This window comes from Octopus bimaculoides, chromosome 2, assembly GCF_046866305.1.
Source record: "Octopus bimaculoides isolate indiv1 chromosome 2, ASM4686630v1, whole genome shotgun sequence".
Lineage (NCBI taxonomy): Eukaryota > Metazoa > Mollusca > Cephalopoda > Octopoda > Octopodidae > Octopus > Octopus bimaculoides.
In genome coordinates this window covers 189,491,266-189,504,166 of record NC_142929.1, presented here as the reverse complement: position 1 = coordinate 189,504,166, position 12,901 = coordinate 189,491,266, and the positions used below count along the sequence as shown (strand labels likewise).

The 12,901-nt window shown below is 38.6% G+C and overlaps 1 long non-coding RNA gene and 1 pseudogene across 3 annotated transcripts in view; one reads left to right on the top strand and one right to left on the bottom strand.

Moving 5' to 3' along the window:
- The window catches only part of LOC106872933 (uncharacterized), a 241,084-nt gene that overhangs the window by 179,813 nt on the left and 48,370 nt on the right, over nucleotides 1-12,901 (top strand). The window lies entirely within an intron of this gene.
- On the bottom strand, nucleotides 2,673-7,660 carry LOC149137314 (histone-lysine N-methyltransferase SETMAR pseudogene; annotated as a pseudogene). Its single transcript, XR_016240853.1, has 2 exons — nucleotides 5,589-7,660; nucleotides 2,673-5,296 (listed from the first exon to the last, which is right to left on the bottom strand). The product of XR_016240853.1 is annotated as a histone-lysine N-methyltransferase SETMAR pseudogene (transcript).

Below are 12,901 nucleotides of genomic sequence, written 5' to 3'. Positions count from 1 at the left end.
AATATGGTTTCGGGTTCAGTGCTTGGTGCTTTCGACAAGTGTTTTCTACTACTGCCTCGGGTCGACCAAGGCCTTGTGAGTGGATTTGGTAGACGGAAACTGAAAGAAGCCTGTCGTATACATACACATATAATAAAATATGTGTCTTTGTGTTTGTTCTCCCGCCACCGTCGTTTTTACAATTGGTGTTGTTGTGTTTACGTCCCTGTAACTTAGCGGTTCGGCAAAAGGCATACAATAATAAGTACTGGAGTCGATTCGTCCGACTAGACTTCTTCGAGGTGGTACCCCAGCATGGCCGCAGTCTAATGACTGAAACAAGTAAAAGACATACACAATGTAATGGATTCTTTGGTTCAGAGAAGTAATACACAAATGTATAGATTGGAACAAATAATAGAAGGCGACATACGTAAATATATTAATATTTGAAATAAAGCAAAAATCATCTGGTTTGAATTTATTCTTTCAAACAAACAAAAAAGAAAACAGCATAAAAAATAAACGAAGGCTTCTGTCTGTCTCTCTCTTTCTTTTCCCCCAAGACAGAATTAATGAGGTTTCTATTTAAGCAGAAACGGTCATTTGGACACAAGATCGCATTGAATTCCAGCAAAGAATCGGCGCTGTTGACTCAAGTTCCCCCGTCTTCTTTCTCTAATATGTGTCCCGCCAGTAAGTCTGTTGACCTCTTCAACTGCTTTTCCTAAAGGTCATTTCCAAATTTGCGTTTCTGTTTTTCTTTATTTTACGATAAATCAGTTGGTGGAGACACCTTATCTTTAACTGCACACCACCATTTTATTTCTTTAGGAAGATATATGTGTGTGTGGTTACGAGAACCGCTTGTGGCAATAACTTACGCCGACTGATGTAGTTTATTCCCTCTCTTTAATCCTTTCTTTCCATCAGACGACATTATAGACTTGGCTGAATCATCCTTTTATCTTTTACTTTTAACTCGTCTCAGTCGTTGGACTGAGGCCATGCTGGGGCACCTCCTCGAAGCAAGTGTTTTTATTGAACCAATCGACCTCAGTACCCTTTCTTTAATGCCCGCTATTTACTCTATCGGTCTCTTTGCCGAACCGTAATTTACGGGTTTTTAAACAAACCAACACTAATTATCAAGTGGTGGTGGTGGACAAACAACCACACACAATAAATATATATATATATATATATATATATATATATATATATATATATATATATATATATACTTCTTTCAGTTTCCCTCTACTAAATACACTCATGAGGCTTTGATCGACCCGAATCTATTGCAGTAAACACTCACCCACGCAGTGGTTCTGAACCCGGAAATATATTATTGAGAAGCAAACATATTATTGTATTATACGGGATGACAGCGGTTAGTAATGAGTGATGTGTATAATTACAAACTTGTTACCAGTTCAAATATGTTTGAACCCGCAAGAAAGCCAGTCGCTGTATTTTGTGATGGAAAAACTTTTTCGTAGGGAGAAAATTTCTCTACTCAGTGGCTTTCTAACGGGTTCGAAATGCCTCAAACATATTTGAAGTGGTTTATGATTATATATAATAATAATTATATAAGATTGCCTTCATAGATGACGAAGAATCTCTGTTTGGATATTTGTGAGTAGGAACAATAGACGTACGAGCGAGAGGAGGAAATCATTGAAGATATTAAAAAGGAGACTTGACATCTTGGAGGAAAACGAAAGAATTCGGGATCTTTTCTGTTTGGCTGCACCTGCTGAAATTTCCAAGTTTAGTGGAAAATTTAAAATTTCTTCAACTTGGAAGATAATTCAGGAGATAATCCACTTTTTCCAGAAAATATTTTTAAAAAAAGTTACGGGTTGAGAAAGGTTGAAATATTTTTAGAAAAACAAAATAGACTTTTATATTGTAATAGATTCTTTGGTTGAGAAAAGTTCACACATACACCTGTATATAGTTTATTGTCGTTGAGTCCCAGGCCTGTCCAAATTGAACAGACTTATAATGAAAGATATACCAGCCTTGATCGTTTCGTCTTTCTTCTTATGCGCAGTATCTCATCTAGGGCTTTCGGTTGCGCATACTATAGGAGTCATAGGTGGCTGCTCCATGTGGTCCCGCAGTTTCCGTCTAACTAGGAATATTAGGGTCTCATCTATTGTCTTGTATTCAAGATCCTCTGCATGACATCCTGCTAATTCAAAGCCAGGAATCTGGTCTGTTAGGTCCCCTGCCGATAACGAAATCCACGACCTGCTGCCGACAATTCGATTTATTGTCCTTAAGGTTCTATCTGTCTCCTATCCTTTGACCTGTATGGCCTGGTAAGACCTGCCTGAAGATTTCTCTCCCTCCAGCATAGCTCTCCGGGTCAATGGAGCACACAGGCACTTCACCACGACAAGGTACTTGTTGAATTGGCCGTTGACTACACAGTAATTCTTCCGCCCTTTGACGGGTCTTATTTTTCGTCCCGCAGGGTGCCCAACAATCACCCTCCTCGCCAAGCAAGTTTGATGGCGTTTCCAGTTTAGTCGCCGATGACCCGACCATGCAACAGGTTGTGCTGGGTTACATGTTACCAGTAACGCTCAAGAGCGACCCGACCTATGCACAGTGAACCCACGAACCATATCTTCAAACGTTTCTTTTTTTTTGTTTTTAAGACATTAGTGTATGATTGAGGGAGATTTGGCTGCTATTTCTCGTAAACAGTGACTGCGTTGAGGTTCCCTGTTGTACTTTTATAGTTTATCATCGTGGGTGTTGTTAATTAACTCCAAGTCAACCCTCATTGAGCAGATCTATGGCCAAAGATTTTCTAGACATAACCATCCTGGCTTTTTGTAGGGAATTATCATTTATTATCATGTGATTCTGAGACAATTAATTCTAGATCATTTTTATTTTAAATATGTCACCGGAAAAAAATAAAAAAGACTGCTTCTTGTGGTAAATCCCAAATTTCTAGGTATTTATTACTCAATTACACAGAATAGACAAACCAGAGAAATTTGATTACGATGTATTACCATGATTTAAATCTAATTACCGCCTATACACAATACATATTAATTAAATTGTAATTATATTTGTATTTTTAAGTTTTACAAAGACAACAGTTGTTGACTCACAATTATAACAGTTACTACGGATAGTAATAGATCTCACAACTTCTCGTGAAATATTTCGTGGTGACTACACGTCTGTAACATAACAAAAGTTAGATCGACATATGCTCTAAAAGACAGCATTAGATTAAAATAACAATTTATATCATTTATATAGTGTACACAAGTTATGTATAATATATATAATTTATATACAGTGTATATCCAAACATAAAACGATAATAGCTGTAGGAATTTGTCTCAAAGAAGCTCCTATTTGAAGACTTCGTTGTTAGAAACACAGTTTGTTCTCAATGACGGTCAGTGGACTGTCATCATTCGGAGCAGGCTGTTTTTTTTTTTTAAACCAGTCTTTAAAGGGAAGACTCTGAGATATCCCAATAGCGAACAATGTTTCGTATTATAAATAATCTAGGGTCGTTTTATAACCTACCTAGGCATAACTACAGATATGCGTGTCCCGACTTTCTTTCTTAATAACTTTCTGAAAATGCATATTTTTTTAATGAAACTTTCCAGAGATACATTTTAACTGGTACAGGTTAAGGATATATTGAATTATATGAGGTTAGGGTCAGATCGAAATTCACACAGCTCGGTTCTGTTTCCTTATCGCCTAATAAAGTTTTCTATCAATACGTTTTCGATGGTGTAGGCTACAATCGTTTCGGAATTGTAATCTACGCCATTCGAAACGTATTTGCAGTGAATTGTATTTAGAAATATCCTCTTTTCAAACAGTTATGAGGAAATAAAGTTGATGGCTGAAGCACACGGCTGTAGTTATGCCGAAAACGAAGTCAGTTGGGGTGGTCACACTTCTAGAGTTATATCTAATGTTGTCTCGGATACGTATATCGATATACATATTTGAGACAGCATTAGATTAAAAGAGCGATTTATATATCATTTATGGGTATTGTATATTATGGTTAACATAGAGTTTACCGTCGTTAATTGTCCTCAAAACTCGGAAGTGATGACGGACAATTTCCTTTCATTTACTATACCCACACGGTCGCTTAACTTACCTTTTTGGCGACCATTTTTAACTCTTCTATGATCTGTATGGAAACTGTCATCGTTTGGATCAACAAAATTGAGGGAATAATCGACAATTCCAAGAATATAGAAGTTATCGAAAGTCACATATGAAGTCCACCTATTGGATATCAAAAGTGTTCCTGGTAACATGCGAGGCTTTATAACAGCGGTTCCCAAAGGTGGGACGGTACTGCCCCTCTGTGGGCGGCGGAAAGATCAAGAGGGGCGTTGAAGAAAAGTGGGGGCAATAATAGGGTGGCCAAAAGGGGGCGATTGATGTAGCCCCCACCCAAAGAAAATAATGGGATAATTAGGTTATTTTGAAAATCCGCCGGAAGTGGTGCTGAGTGGGTGGGGGCGCTAGAAATGTGGATCGAGTATCAAGGGGTGGTGGCAGCCCGAAAAAGTTTGGGAACCACTGCTTTAGAATGAGCTGAAGTGTTTTTGCGAGTGCAATCGGGGCCGCTAGTCTATATTCCTTTTATCAAATGTTGGTATGTGACTATCATCACTTCCAGTGTTTTAGGATTATTTACGACATTAAACTGCATGTTAACCGCATATATTGTGTATGTGCCCATCATTTATATATGATATTTAAATATAAAACATCACTAGGGCAATCCTTCGGTTTTGGTACACGACATCATTCACCCATACAGCATTCCCTCATAACAGATAAAGAAGCTGGGTTGAAAAAGAGAGTGAACGAGGTGTCTCGTCATACGAACACCTTGTAGACCAATAGCGAAGGAACGCCGAACACTAGTAGGAATTAGTCAAAACTTTATGTTATAAGCATACCTCACTCTCAACGACTACCATAAATCGGAGCAGGCTGTGCTTTTAACATATGAAAGTCTTTAAACGGTAGGTTTTTGCCACACATTGCAAAATGTCTGTCAGTTTTAGTTGGGATTTTTCCAAAATTTTTCTGTTGCATTTTTCAAAACAATGAGTAAAAGATTAGTGTTTTATTTTTTCTATTTTTCATTTTATTGTATTCCACAATTCTGAAACGCATGAAATTCGCATTTAAAAAGAGAGAAAATTCTTACCATCACCCTTTATTATTCATTTCGCGATTAATCTATTTTTCGTGGTTTTATTTTTCTTCATATTTTTGCCAATTTCTACAACATAGAAATTAAATTAAGAGAAAAAAAAAACAAAACAAGAATGTATTAACACCTGATTTACATTGACAATTCTCACCAAATTGATTTTCTCTAACCATATTTTCATCTCCCACTCAAGACTAAAGAAAATTGAAATAAATATAAGGTTTTACACTTCTGACACAAGGCTGCGTAAATATGATGTTGCGACTGAGAGTGAGCAAAACGAAATATTTTTAATTCCATTATACTTTTCTTCGATTAAAAAACAAATATTCGTTTTTACATTTTAAACAACTGAAATTACCGTTTGATAGATTCGTTCAAAATTCTTATTCTGTTTGGCAATCTTTCGGTATGGCAACAGTCAAAGTTTTACCAGCTGATTTCTTGATATTCCTGACAGTTTGCAGAAAATATATTTATTTATTTATTTTTTGTTTCCAGCAATATCTTTCACCTGTGTGTGTGTGTTTTCAGCAATCACCGGTGCATGAAAGACATTGCCGAATACAAAGATATATGACAAAATAAATTCGGGTGGATTGTACCTGCATCCACTGGCGTAGCTAGGCGGCGGGGCGGTAGGAGCGGCACTTTTGGGTGTGCTGTAGGCAATATGTGTTTTTTGTGGGGTCTAGGGAAGCAAACGGAAGGGCCGCCCCTGGCGGTACACATTCTAGCTACACTAGTGCCTGCGTCACATTGATTCTACTTGAGAATTTACAGTCGACGTACACTTCTCTATGGAGCACTCAGCCACTTAAACGCAAATTTAATCATCTTCAAAATTGTTTCTGTGTGTGAAGGCATGGGGATTAGTGATAAGAGTATTCGACTCACGATCATAAGGTCGCGAGTTCGATACGCAGTGTGTTGAGTCCTTGAGCAAGACACTTTATTTTACATTGTTCCAAACCACTCAGCTGGCAAAAATGAGAGTTGTACCTGTAATTCAAAGGGTCGGCCTCGTCACATTCTGTATCATGCTGAATCTCCCTGAGAACTATGTTAAGGGTATTTGTGTCTGTGGAGTGCTCAGCCACTTGCACGTTAATTCCATAAGCGTTCTGTTTCATTGATGAGATCAACTGGAACACTCTTTATATTATTTACATTTGTGCCAGTAGTGGCTTCATCGCCACCAGAACGCAGGATGGTGGCGATGAAATCATTCAAGGCGTGTTTGGCATCGTCTTGGTTTTTGAAGCATTTCTCACGCAGAAAGTTGTCAAGATGCTTGAAAAAGTGGTAGTCGGTAGGTGAGAGTTCTGGTGAGTATGGCGGATGAGTTTCGTAGCCCAATTCGTTCAACTTCTGCAAGGTCAGTTGTGTGACGTGCAGCCGAGTGTTGTCGTGGAGAAGAATTGGTCTTTTTCTACTGACCAATGCTGGCTGTTGTTGTCGGAGTTTCTTATGCATTTCATCCATTTGCTGACAGTACTTCTCCGCCATAATAGTTTCGCCTGAATCCAAAAAGCTGTGATGGATGACACCGGACGCAGACCACCAAACAGTCACCATGAACTTCTTTTGGTTCATCTTTGGCTTCGGGAAGTGCCGTGGAGCTTTGTCAGTGTCCAACCACTGAACTGAGCGTCGCCGGTTGTCGTAAAGAATCCACTTTTCATCGCAAGTCACAATCTGGTCAAGAAATGGGTCGTTCTTGTTGCGTAAAAGAAGGGAAGACGACATTTCAAAACAGCGTTTTTTTGGGGGTGGGGTGGGGGGTCGTTCAATTCGTGCTCACCCATTTCTCAAGTACTTTTGTTTTTCCAATCTCTTTCAAGTGGTTGGAAATTATCGTATACATTACGTCTAATTCAGAAGCAAGCTCTCGAACAGTTGTGCATGGATTGGCTTCCACTAATGCTCTTAGTTGATCGTTGTCAACATCCGATGGCCGACTACTACGCTTATCATCTTCAAAACTCTCCTCACCGCTATGAAATTTCTTGAACCACCATTGTGCTGTACGTTCATTCGTGGTTCCTGGGCCGAACGTATCGTTGATATCGCGAGCTGTTTTAGCAGCTTTTCTACCGAGCTTGAACTGAAATACGAAACTTGTGCGAATTTGCCTTTTGTCCATGTTGTATTCAACGTTCCCAGAAAAAATGGCCTAATTATTCAAAACGAAAAAGAGTAACACGATTAGATAGAGCGGAAAACGGGCTTTAAAATGATATATAAAGCCAAAGTAATTTAACGAAAATTAATTTGAAAATACATCATTTAAAACTAAAATAAAAAATTCCACAAGAACTTTCTTGACAACCTAATATATATATATGTATATATATTCTTTTACTTGTGTCAGTCATTTGACTGCAGCCATGCTGGAGCAACGCCTTTAATCAAGCAAATCAACCGCAGGACTTATTCTTTGTACACCAAGTACTTATTCTATCGGTCTCTTTTGCCGAACCATGTTACAGGGACGTAAACACACCAGTATCGATTGTCAAGCGATGCTGGGGGGGGGGGACACAAACACACATACACACACACACATACATTTATATATATATATATGATGGGCTTCTTTCAGTTTCCATCTACCAAATCCACTCACAAGGCTTTTGTTGGCCTGAGGCTATAGTAAAAGACACTTGCCATGCAGTATATATATGTGTATATATATATATACATATATACATACACACACACACACACACACACACACACACACACACACACACACACACACACACACACACACGACACACACAAGCTACTTACCGCACAGCCGCTCCTGCACCTATGTATACACACACACACACACTCCACTCGCCTTTGGATAACTGGCCTAGCGCCTAGGTAAGATACAGGTTATCGTTGGCCTCTGCAAGTCTTCGCAGCTGTTTACACTAACACTGCACTGACAAACTGTAGCAGTAATTGAAGTTAATATACCCTCATTATACATACATACCTATATACCTATATATATATATATATATATATATATATATATATATATATATATATATATATATATAGGTATGTGTGTATATATGTATGTACACATCTCTCTCTCTCTCTCTCTCTCTCTCTATCTCTTTCTCTCTCTCTCTCTCTCTCTCTCTCTCTCTCTCTCTCTCTCTCTCTCTCTCTCTCTCTCTCTCTCTCTCTCTCTCTATATATATATATATATATATATATATATATATATATATATATATGTAGGTAGGTATATAGGTATGTGTGTATATATGTATGTATACTTACCCTAATATACACCTGTTAATCTATCTAAACTAAATTCTGCTCCCTTAATACACCCCTTAATCTCAACCTAACGAACATTTTTATAAACAGCTGTTAAAACTAAAACATAGTGGGGGGGTCTCCTTCACACCTGTTAAAACTAATTTTCCCCCACCCTCACAGGGAGTTGGGGCAGGGGACGCTTGGCGTTTAGTACAGTTCATTGTTTATCAAAATATATATATCAAAAATGACAGCCATTTGGTTGAAGAGAAATCTAAACATCTTTTTTTCCCCCACCAGCTTTTATATTATTTCCTGTTTTCTGAATATTTCAAAACAAAAAGAAGACAAAAGAAAAGGAAACTTTAAAAGTTACATTAGTAGCTTAGTCTCACCTTCACAACTGTACTCATGCTCACCAAAATTCTTCCCCTTTCTGATCCAATACAATACTGTGGTCTTTCACCCTAGAAACTTATGGTAAAACATTCCAAAGACATACACAAATTTTATTTATCTTTTTTTAATTCTGACTTTGATGTAAACCCTTACATAATTTTGTATTGTCTTTTGTCTTTTGGTGTAATTTTCAAAGTTTTGGGTCCTTGTGGTCAGAGAAATCAAAATCATTATTATTATTATTATTATTATTATTATTATTATTATTGCCATCATCCAGGCAGCAAGTTGGTGGAATCATTAGTGTGCCAAGCATAATGCTTAGCAGCATTTCTTCCAAACCTTTTACATTCTGAGTTCAAATTTGGCTGACATTGACTGCCTTTCATCCCTTTCAGAGTCAACAAACTAAGCACCAGGTGGTCACTGGGGGTTGACATACTCAACCAGTCCCTTGATCTCAAATTTCAAGCCTTGTGCCTATAGTAGAAAGGCTTATCATCATTGTCAGCATCATAGCAGTAAGCTCGCAGAATCATTAGCATGCCGGACAAAATGCTTTGCTGCATTTCTGACCCTTTACATTCAGAGTTCAAATTCTACCGAGGTTGATTTTGCCTTTTATCCTTTCGGGGTCAGTAAAATACGTACCAGCTGAATATTGGGTTCGATGTACGCCCACAATTTCCCCCCTTCTCCTCCCCCCAAATTTCAGGCCTTGTGCCCACAGTTGAAAGGTTTATTTTTATTGTTTTGCCTGTGAATATCCTGGGGCAATGCCAGCAATAGTTTTCCATCTTTTATTTCGAACCCCATCAGTCACTAACTTATATCTTGACAGGACTCAATACTTTGGGTTTCCCTGGTAAACATAAAGACACACACATACACACGCAAACACACAATCACACAAACACACTCACACATACACACACACACATACACACAAACACACACATGCAAACCCAAAAACACACGCATAAACACGCACACACACAGACACCTACACAAACATAAACACACACACACACATGTATATAAATATACTTTTTTTATAAACATCAGTAATGCTTTCTCAACATTTTGCACAAATGTAATCCCCCGCCTCAAAAAAAATAAACTGCACTTCATATTCAAGTGGAATATGTATAAACATATAATCACCTTGCATTGGTGTCACGCAAATTGGCACCCGTGCCGCTGACACGTAAAAGCACCCATTACACTCTCAGAGTGGTTGGCATTAGGAAGGGCATCCAGCTGTAGAAACTTTGCAAGATTAGATTGGAGCCTGGTGCAGCCTTCCAGTTTTCCAGCCCCGGTCAAACTATCCAACCCATGCCAATCATGGACAACAGATGTTAAATGATGATGATGATGATGATGATAGGCTTCAACCCAGTTTCTCTCTACCAAATCTGCCCCCAAGGCTTTGGTTGACCTGAGGCTATGGTAGAAGATACTTGCACCAGGTGTTGTTCAGTAGGATTGAACCAAAAACCACGTGGTTGCCAAGCAAGCTTCTTAACCACAGTCACACAAGCTGTTTATTGCTACTGTCGCCTCCTACTTTCCACAAGTCCTCCTTCACATTCTCTCTGTCTGTTTCTGTCCACTAAGTTCTCTTTTTTAGGGACCAATATACCCAAAGGACAGACCCTGGCACACCAAATCTCCTCTCTACTATATTCGACTCCGATCATGATTTATATACTATTCTGGACTATTAAATCTTGTAGTTTGTTTCTCATATTTAACACTAAATTGCAATTTATTCAGTGCTGTTTGAATAAATTTGAATTCCAAACTCTTTATATTTCCAATGCAATGCCTCTGTTTGTTGGAAACTTGTTTCTTATATAAATAATTATGTCGTCTTTGGTCGTAGATTTATCAGCTGCTACTTTCAGTGACAGTAGACATATTGTGCTGATGTCATTTCTAGATTTATTAACCAGTTGGAATAACTGGTTTGGTTTCCAGTTGGTTCAATAAAGCCTTAACCATCACTCGTGAATAAAGCTGGTGCTCTGTCAGTTATGACAATGAGTGTTCCAGTTGGTTCGATCGACAGAACAGCCTGCTCATGAGATTAACGTGCAAGTGGCTGAGTACTCCACAGAGATACGTAATGTTCGAAGGAAGATTCAGCATGATAGAATGTGACAAAGCTGACCCTTTCAAATACAAGTACAACACACTTTTGCCGGGTGAATGCACTGGAGCAACATGAAATTAAGAGTCTTGCTCAAGGGCACAATGTGTTTCCAGAAATCAAACTCATAACTATACAATCTGGATCCAAATTCCTTGACCACTAAGCCACATACCGTCACTGTAAGTGAAAACGACTGGGTTGGTAACATGTAGCACCCTTTCATTAATGGCTTTAAGTGCCTAGGTAGTCATATACAGAAAGAGAGACACCCTCTTGGCCCTGAGGGGAACATTCAGAATGTGACAGTTTCAGGAGAAACGGCTGCACTAGCTGTCATCTATTATTTGGTTTTTGCTGGGTAGCCTTAGCAATGTGAAACTGTGTGCCTTGCTCAAGGACACAACGCACTCCCTGATCTAGGAATTGAACCTACAATTTTACAATTATGAGCCCAACATGCTAACTACTTTGTTACATTGCCCTGGGATTCCCACTTGACACAAACCCTTCAGTTCTTTTCTGTAGATTCCTACAGGGGGTTTTTCTTTCTATTCTGGCAAAGTTTCTACAGCTGGATGCCCTTCTTAACACCAACCACTCTGTGAGCGTTGTGGGTGCATTTTACATGCTACTGGCATCGACCAAATGGTGCTTTTTACATGCCACCAGCACAGGAGCCAGTCAGGCAGGACTGGCATCTACCACGCTTGAATTGTGCTTTTACACACACACACACATATATATATAACTGGGGTTGCTGGCTTTGTGCCAAAATTTGAAACCTGTACATGTTAATAGTTGTGTTTGTGTGTGTGTGTATGTGCATATGTATGTATGTGCATATGCAAACATTGTTTGTGTGAGTGTGAGAGTGTGTATGCGTGTCTGTGTTGTTACTCAAGGTTTTGTCACAACATATCTTTCTAGTTTTTTTCAACAGGAAGCGTCGAGTGATGACATATACAAAACTGTTAAGTTCTACATACATGCTGTTCATACGTACATACATACATACATACATATATACACACACACACATAAATACGTTATATATATAACGTGTGGGTGTGTACATATAAAAAAAGTGCAAGAAATGTATAATACAAGAATAATGGAGATTGAAGAGGCTTTAAATCAAATTACAACAATTGTTTCTGTGTATTATTAGCAACACTTATCAGTTGCTGAGTTTTGTATTTCATACATATTGTTATATAAATCATCATCATCATCATCATATTCATCATCATCATCATCATCATTTAGCATTTGTTGTCCGTGCTGGCATGAGTTGGACAGTTTGACCACGGTTGGCAAGCTGGAAGGCTGATTTGGAATGGTTTTCTACAGCTGGATGCCCTTCCTAATGGATATAGGACCTAGGGTGGGTTTTTCTTTTGGTCTTTTAATTTTTGCGTGTTTCAGTCATTAGACTGCAGCTATGCTGGGGAACCACCTGGAAGGGTTTCATCCAGGGCTGTGGAGTCAGGGTCATGGAGTTGGAGTCGGTAAAACTCTACCGACTCCGACTCACAATATCTCTATTCTTTAATATATACCAGTTATAACCTAGGGGCCTTCTCAAAGTACAAGCGTAAGCATAGGCTTTATGAGATATGTAGACTACAATCTCTTGGATTACATAAAGAGGAGTCAGAGTCGGTGGTGCCAATAGTACAGGAGTCGGAGTCAAAGCTTTTTGTTTTGACTCTGCGGCCCTGGTTGAGTCAAACAAATTGATCCCAGCGCTTATTTTCTTAAAGTCTGGTACTTAATCTATCAGTCTCCTTTTGCTAAACTGCTAAGCTTTGGGGATGTAAACAAACCAACATCAGTTGTCAAGTGGTGGT